The sequence below is a fragment of the Microtus pennsylvanicus genome, chromosome 3, assembly GCF_037038515.1.
Source record: "Microtus pennsylvanicus isolate mMicPen1 chromosome 3, mMicPen1.hap1, whole genome shotgun sequence".
Taxonomy (NCBI): Eukaryota; Metazoa; Chordata; class Mammalia; order Rodentia; family Cricetidae; genus Microtus; species Microtus pennsylvanicus.
The window spans coordinates 63,909,046-63,917,590 of NC_134581.1; the positions used below are offsets into that span (position 1 = coordinate 63,909,046).

General features: G+C 45.8%; 2 pseudogenes; both read left to right on the top strand.

Moving 5' to 3' along the window:
* Nucleotides 1–4,778: 4,778 nt before the first annotated feature.
* On the top strand, nucleotides 4,779–6,032 carry LOC142847040 (UBX domain-containing protein 6-like; annotated as a pseudogene).
* Nucleotides 6,033–6,762: 730 nt separating this feature from the next.
* LOC142846015 (protein PALS2 pseudogene) lies at nucleotides 6,763–8,182 on the top strand (annotated as a pseudogene).
* Nucleotides 8,183–8,545: the final 363 nt, after the last annotated feature.

Genomic DNA, 8,545 nt, shown 5'->3' on the forward strand with positions numbered 1-8,545 from the left:
TCTCCATGCCTCAGTTCACCCTGCTGAGTGGTAAACTTTGGAGCCAATGCTTCTTGATCTGAGACATTCCATTCCTCTTGCTTTTGAACCCAAGCAGCCTCTCCTGAGCTGTGTCCTCCTCAGGTGGAGCTCTGACACACCATGGCAAGGAGCTTGTCTCTTTGGACAATGGGCACATGGGAAGAAGAGCCATATCCGATATCTGTGACACTGTGGATGCCATCTGCTGTTCTAGGTGACTTTGAGTTGGGACATTGAAGTGTAGAGAGTCTGATGTCGCTGCTCCTTTTCTAGGTGACTTTGCAAAAGGGGGCATAGTGCGTATGTGCCGGATGAAGCTGTAGTGGTGGCTGAGGAGCTAGATGGCAAGCGGCTTTTATTCTCACTATTATTCTCATTTTAGGTGTAACCATAAAAATGGATTTAACACAGAAAAAACACAAGCTGGACCAGCAGCAGCAGCAGCAGGGGAGAAAGAGTTGTCAGATAGGCTCAACACCCCCAAAAGCATCATGTGCTTTGGGGTAGGGGAAGGAGTCATGGAGGCTGGGGTGCTGACAGACTGCTCAGCCTGAGGGACTCCAGGGGATTTGGTGACAGTGAGTGGTGTTGCAGAGGAAGGAGTCAGCCCCAGGAAGAAGGCTGTAGGTTTGGAGTCTGAGGAGGTGCTGCTGACTAATGGCCCTGTCAGCAATTACCACATCAACAGCCAACACCACACATTTCTGCTGGATTAGCCCCTTTGCTGATCTTGGCAATAGAATGTGCCTGAACTTGGCAGTGGGAGTGCCATCCCCAGCCTCTTCATTTGTATTATTGGCAACACTTTGAGCAAATTTAGCTCTGGTATTTTTGTATTTCTCCTTTAAATCAACTGACTTTGCAACAGTGACCCCATCTTTTGTTACTTTTGGACTTCCACAACTATGTTCAATAATCACTGTTCTTCCCTTCGGCCCCATTGTTCCGTGGTGGGCCAGGCTTGCCCAGGGAGATGCTCATGGGTAGAAGCTCAGTGGGTCTGGGTCTCCAAGAAGGCTGCAGGGCTCACAGAGGTCGCCACTGACGGCTGACTTGAGGTGGCGAAGCAGTAAGCTGGGCTGAAGGTGGTGGCACTAGTCACGCACAAATGATGATAGGCCCTGTGGGCCGTGGAGTTCACAACTGAGGCCCCACCGAGCCACACTCACCCCATGGCCAGCAAGGCCAGGGTGACTGCTGTGAGTACAAGGTTAAGCGGTCTAGGCCCAGTGCTGCGGCACCTGCTGCTCCAGCCCAGCCCTTCCGTACACCCAATGGGGGCTGCTGCCACTCAACTCGGTCAGTAGCTACAAGAGTCCCACAGCAGAAGTGTGGCTTCCCACAGTGGAAACGGAGCTGACTGGGAGGCAGCACGTGCAGTCTTAACTGTGGCCGCAGCAGGCCTCCTGGAGCCTGAACTGTGTCTCTCCCCTTCATCAGACATAGAGAACAGACATGGAGGGGATGGGGATGAAGGAGACAATTTGTAGAAGGAGACAATCGTCATCATGGGTGGGAAATTGTGTAACAGAAAAAAAACATGCCTTCATAACCGGACAGGCAGCCAGACCTGATAAACAACCCAAAAGAAAGAAAGGACCGGAGTCCCAACGCTTCCGCTGCTGAAGGGCCCGAGATCACACAACATCTTACTGAAAATACCCTGTCTTGGAGGCACTGTCCAGCACTGCGAGCAAGGAAAGGGGGGTGACAAGGACCTGTTCCAGGCAAAACCCCCAAATTACAGCTGCAATGAAAAAAAAGGACTCGACCAGGCGAGCTCAAAACCTATGCTAGAAGTCCCTGTGCTGGGTGCCAGGTATGTCTGCACCCTAATGTCTTCCTCGGGGGAGGGGTGAGAAGACATCAATGGCTCAGACACTGGGAGTCAGGTAGAAGGCATACAGCAGACTCATTTAACATCAAGGGAAAACATATACCCTCCCAGCACCAAGGTATTCCCATCTGTTGACTTTGCGTGGTCGTCCCTCATTGGTAGCATAATCAGAATCTCTGACAGCATCTGTTGCTAGGCTCTTAGGCAGCATCACATAGTCGCCCCTCATTGGCTAGGTACAATCAAGGCTTCTGACAGCACCAGGCAGACTCCGGGTTGGCTCCTCTTGGCCTAGTAAGCCTTAACTTCCTGCAGGAGAGGTCTTGACATTGCAACTCCACGCCATTCAGTAGGTTCATTAACAGAAGAACTAATTTCTACAGTTCCATTCAAACTATACTGCTGCCACCATAACTTTGAGAGTATTTCCCTTGAGGGGCCGTAAGGACTCCTGTCAATGAAGTCTCTGTGAGAGATTAATCAGCACTCAAGGTTTCTCACTCTTCCATTGTTGTCCATGCACCCAGTCAGGTTCCTTGTTGGTAACCTTCATCTCACAGAAAGGTGGATGTTAATCTCCTGTCCTTCAAAACCAGATGCATGAAAAATATAAAACTGATTGTGATAATCTTGGGTGGTATTGACTATATACAGCCATCATTGAAAGGTTATATTCAGGCATTGAAATCCATTTCCCATACAAATAGGGATTCCTTGTACTTCCAGGTATAATTTTTAATCTCTTTATCCTCCTCCATTGGCTGAGTAGGACCTCTGTTGTCATAAGGACCAGGCAGCCAAGAAGATACATTAACCACTGCAAGAATACCCATTTCCCCCCAATTTATTGCTAAGTTAATTGGAGGATTGGGAATATATGCTCAGTAACTACGATGAGTCCCTTTTATCTGTACATTTACCACTGACAGCACAGCAAGGAACAAAGGTTTCTGAGTCATTTGGATTATCACCTCCCCTGGGTCACACAAACTCTTAAACAACTGTTCCCAGGTGGGAGGCTCAGCTGGCTGCTCCAAAGGCCTCCTTATTTCCTCTTTCCCAGAGGCATTTTAGCAGCATCCTAGAGACTCCTCTCACTCACGCCAGATTTTTGTCAGTTTTAATGGGATCCATAATTTTTTTATCTCCTGTGGAAATATAAGCTTACCCTTGATGCTAACTTAATACTTTCCCTGAACTATTTTGATGTTAAAACAATTATAATAGATGGTTGACTCAGTTACACAACCCTATGTCTTTCATGAGCTGTTGTTTCTATTTCATTAGCATTTAAAAGTTAGTAAAGCATTGTGCAGTCTATCCCACTTCTGTAAAACAAGTATCCCCTTTAATGTGCAATTAAATTTTTCAACAATTGCTTGTCCTGTAGGATTATATGGTATCCCTGTAATTTTTTATGTTGTAATGCCTAAAAAAGAAAAATCCCTCCGTTATGTTGGAAGCATGAGCTATGGCATTATCAGTTTTAAGTTGTACCGGTATGCCCATCACAGCCATTGCCTCTAATAAATGTGTATTTTTTTCAGGAGAAATCTGTAATCCCAAACAGGGTAACCCATAGGTTGGATTATCTTATTAATAACTCTTAAATCAGGTATTCTTCATTTTCCAGTTTTCTTTTTTCTGACAAATACAGGAGAATTCCAAGGACTAATAGTTTCCTCACTGTGCTTAGCATCTGACTGTCCCAGTACCGACTGCTCGAGCACCTGCAATTTTTCTTTATTAGTTAGCCATTTTAGAGGCAGAGCCCTGAGGTTACCAGCAGGAGCCCCTACTCCAAATCTGGATAGCCAATTCCTATTTTGTCCTGCTGTTAAACAACCTTTATAATCTCTGACTTTTTGGGGCAGTTTTTTTTCCCAATACCTTTATCCAGGAACATACCCCATTTTTAATATCATTTTACAAGCTGTTTCTGAAATTGTAGGAATATTAATCTGTGCTCCCCATTGTTGTAACAAAGCTCTCCCCCATAAATTCATGATTATATCAATGACATAAAGCTTTAACATCCCTATTTATCCTTCAGGCTCTATACATTTAATGCAGTCTACACTCTGTTTTCCCTGAGATAAGATTCCAATGCCCACAAATTGAGTGGAGACTTCTTGCAAAGGCCAGTTGGGATCTCAGGATTCTTGAGAAATTATAAATACACCAGCACCAAAATGTAATAATCCTTCTATCTCAATTCCATTTAGTTTTATTTTTATTTTAGGCCTTACATCATTGATGATCATTTGCCAAAATACGAGAGTAATAACAATTGAGCAACTTTATCACCAGCATTTATTTGCATAGTCCTTTTTGTATAAACCATCTATAAAAGCATTAAAAAGAAATCATCTTTATAGAATTTTAAGAGATAACTGTAGGCAATGCTATAGAGTTTATAAAATTATAAATTCTATAAAATTTTTAAAAAGAGGATCCTTGTTTATAGATCTCAAGTATCATGTTAATGTAACTTACCAATTATTAACTGTGTGACAAACAATTTATCTGTATTTTATTTAGTGGCAAAAATAATTTTGTAAGCTCTTTATCAGTAAGAGATTGTTTTTATGAGCTTTTACCTTAGGAACCACTTTATTTAATAAGCTAATAACTTGCTCTGTTTCAGGTGTTCTACTTTTATAGAATTTAACCAAGAATTTTCAGAGAGCACCGGAATCTAATCATCCTTCAATCTCATAAGAGCATCACCAAATTTTCAGTAATGATAAACAGACAAGGGCATACCAATGGTCCGGCCGCCACCACCATGAAGTTCTTCCAGGAGATCGAGGCTGACATCAAATTCAAGAGTGTGGGACCCTGCCAGAGTTCACGGATTCCACAGGGGAGAAAAACCCCAATGAAAAGTCACCACAGCTGGCCCTCGGGCAGCCCTGCCTCTGAAGAGGCACAAATGGCTGCTGTTGCTGCCCTGGCCCGGCTGGAACAGAAGCAGTCCTGTTCCACATCTGTTCCAGCAGCCCTGGGCCCCACATCTCGGGACTCCATCCGGAACCAGGTGAGAAAGGAACTTCAGGCCGAAGCCATCTACCGCAACAGCCAAGGAGCTCCCGGGTCCAACTTGGTACCTGAACCCAAAGAGGAAATCTCTCTCCACCTAGCAGTGCCTGGTATGTACTTCATCTGCCCACTCCCAGGTGTCACCTTGAAGAGGGACCAGCGAGATGCCCACATCAAAGAGGCTATCCTGTCGCACTTCTCCACAGACCCGATTGCTGCCTCCATCATGAAGATACATTTAACAGAGACCGGGAGCGGGTGAAGCTGGGAGTGGATATCACTGCCAGGTACCTGGAAACATCCATTTTCACCCAAAGGAGGAAAGGTACTAGAAAAATCCAACTGCAGAGCAAGGTGTTCCAGGAGCTCATCAAATGCCTGAAGGGTACCCGGGAGTTCTTCGAAGACATTGGCTTCAAGAAGGTGACACTGCCGGTTCCAGATCAGGAGGGCTCCCAAGAGTTCTATGTGCTAGGCGAGGTCGCACGGGGCACAGCCGGAGAGCCTGGAGCGACACAAGCAGCTGCTGATGGTCGCGGAGTCAGTGCTGGACCGGCAGCGCGCCGCGTCTTCGGCCCCTCGGCCCTGGTCTCGCACTTCGAGCTCCCTGCCGACTTTTGTTTTTTTTTTTAACTTCTTAAGGAAAAGTAGTTTTTTCATAGATAGAGAGTTCTTAGCCTCACTGCCGAGGAGGTAAAACTCGAGCAGAGGCTCAGAACCGAGGTTGTGGAGCGGTTGAGCTCGCTGCGGACCAAGGCGGTGCTGGAGAAGGAGGAGCAGCGGGAGGGGCGCAAACACACCTAGACCCTACTGCGTGTGCCTCCGCCCGCCCGGTGGCTGCCTGCTGCACGGGATCTTCTACTCCCCGGAACTGGCTATCTGTGCTCTTCCCGCTCGTACGTGAGGCACTGCAGAATGGGCTGCCTTTTGAGCTGCGCGCCTCTGGCTGACAGAGCCTGGTGAAAGGCCCTGACCCTGAATGAGTGTGGGCTGGTACCGTCTGCCCTGCTGACCTTCTCCTCTTCGGTGTTGGAGGACATGGGAGCTGCAGGAACTGAGCCCAGCCATATCTGTCTTGAGGCCTGAGCTACTTGCAGCCATTGAGCGGCTCTCTTGAGAAAAAGCTGACCTGGTCCAGCGTGGCTCTGTCTCATGCCCATATTCCCAAACCCATTCCTTTCCCTGAACCCCCAGCAATGGAAGATACTGGTGGCAACAGAGTTGGGAACACGGCCCCATCTCAAGAGTTGAATACTCTGGGCTGCAGGGACAGGCTTGCACCTGTCTGGAGAGTGTGGAGCCACTGAGAGCCCAGCACAGGTGGCAGAGCGGGCCTGTGGCATGGGCACAGGCCCCACGGGTTGTGGATGGAAGCAGCCTGCTCCATACCTGGGCTGGAGACAGCAGAAGGGGCAGGTTCCTGACAGCATGGAGCTGTAATTCCTAAGTAACGAACCCAAATAAACATGCTATTTAAACTCCCCCCCCAAAAAAATAGCATACCCAATATATAGTTTAAAATCATGAATTTTGGGCGCGAGACCAGGAGGAGAGCGCCCCTGTGGCGGCGGCGGCGGTGGCAGCGGCGGAGCCAAGCAACTGAGAGAGAGGCAGGTGGGGACAGTAGGAGCTGCCCGCCCGACCTCATGACAGGCTTGAAGATTCAAAATAAGAAGCTGTCAGTGATAATAACTTGGAATTAGTAACTGAAATTCTTGAAGATATCAGTTCTCTAATAAGTGTGGATGATAATGTGGCAGAACTGGTTGGAATACTCAAAGAACCTCATTTCCAGTCGCTTCTGGGAGGCCCATGATATTGTGACATCAAAATGTTATGATTCGCCTCCCTCAAGTCCAGAAATGAGTAATTCTTCTCTCAATCATCAGTTATTGCCAGTAGATGCCATCCGTATTCTTGGTGTTCACAAAAGAGCTGGAGAGCCATTGGGTGTAACATTTAGGGTGGAAAATAATGATCTGCTAATCGCCCGAATCCTTCATGGAGGAATGATAGACCGACAGGTCTGCTTCATGTGGGAGAGATCATAAGGAAGTCAATGGACATGAGGCTGGAAACAATCCAAAGGAATTAGCAGAGTTGCCGCAAAATAGTAGTGGAAGTGTCACACTAACAATTTTGCCAAGTTATAGAGATACTATTACTCCTCAACAGGTATTTGTCAAGTGTCATTTCGATTATAATCCAGTCAACGATAACCTGATACCCTGCAGAGAAGGGGACTGAAGTTTTCCAAAGGAGAAATTCTTCAGATTGTAAACAGAGAAGACCCAAATTGGTAGCAGGCTAGCCATGTGAAAGAGGGCGGAAGTGCTGGCCTGACCCCAAGCCAATTCCTGGAAGAGAAGAGAAAGGCATTTGTTCGCAGAGACTGGGACAATTCAGGACCCTTTTGTGGAACTATAAGCAACAGCAACAATAAAAAGAAGATGATAATGATGTACCTCACAACTAGGAATGCCGAGTTTGATCACCATGAAATTCAGATCTATGAGGAAGTAGCAAAAATGCCACCCTTCCAGCGAAAAGCATTAGTGTTGATAGGAGCTCAAGGTGCGGGCAGAAGAAGCTTGAAAAATAGATTCATAGTGCTGAATCCTGCTAGATTTGGAACAACGGTGCCATTTACTTCACAGAAGCCAAGAGAAGATGAAAAGGATGGACAGGCATATAAATTTGTGTCCCGATCAGAAATGGAAGCAGATACTAAAGCTGGAAAGTATTTGGAGCATGGGGAATATGAAGGAAAGCCCTATGGAACTGAGACTGACTCTATCCTTGAAGTTGTACAGACTGACGTACTTGCATTTTAGACGTCAACCCACAAGCATTGAAAGTGTTGAGGACATCTGAGTTCATGCCTTATGTGGTATTTATTGTTGCTCCAGAGCTAGAGACCCTGCGTGCTATGCGCAAAGCTGTGGTGGATGCAGGAATCACCACCAAGCCATTGACGGACTCTGATTTGAAGAAAACAGTGGATGGAAGCACACGAATTCAAGAGCATTCAGCCACTGCGTTGATGTGATCGTCGTAAATGACAGTCTAGACAAAGCCATTGAGAAACTAAGGACGGAGCCACAGTGGGTCCTTATTAGCTGGGTGTACTGATAATTCAATAAGCTAACCGTTAAATAAAACTTATAAAAAGTGACTCAACAAGTAAGCCTTCTACGGGGAGAATACATGCAGAAGGTAGAAGGCATCTGCCATATCTAGGCATTTTTATTGTGTAAATTGAAATAACAGTGCATTAGGTGGAATTTTATATAATTGTGTACTAATATATAATTTCTCTTAATTTTTTTAACTTTTTATGGGTAACCTTTCTATTCATATCACATAAAGAAATACGTTCAAAGAAAAAATCATAAATTTTGTCTTTTTAGTTCATTTATTGTCAAAATTAAAATTTAGCCGGGCGGTGGTGGCGCATGCCTTTAATCCCAGCACTCGGGAGGCAGAGGTAGGCGGATCTCTGTGAGTTTGAGACCAGCCTGGTCTACAGAGCTAGTTCCAGGACAGGCTCCAAAGCCACAGAGAAACCCTGTCTCGAAAAACCCAAAAAAAAAATAAATAAATAAAATAAAATTTAAACATTAATTACACAATCAAGAAAGAACA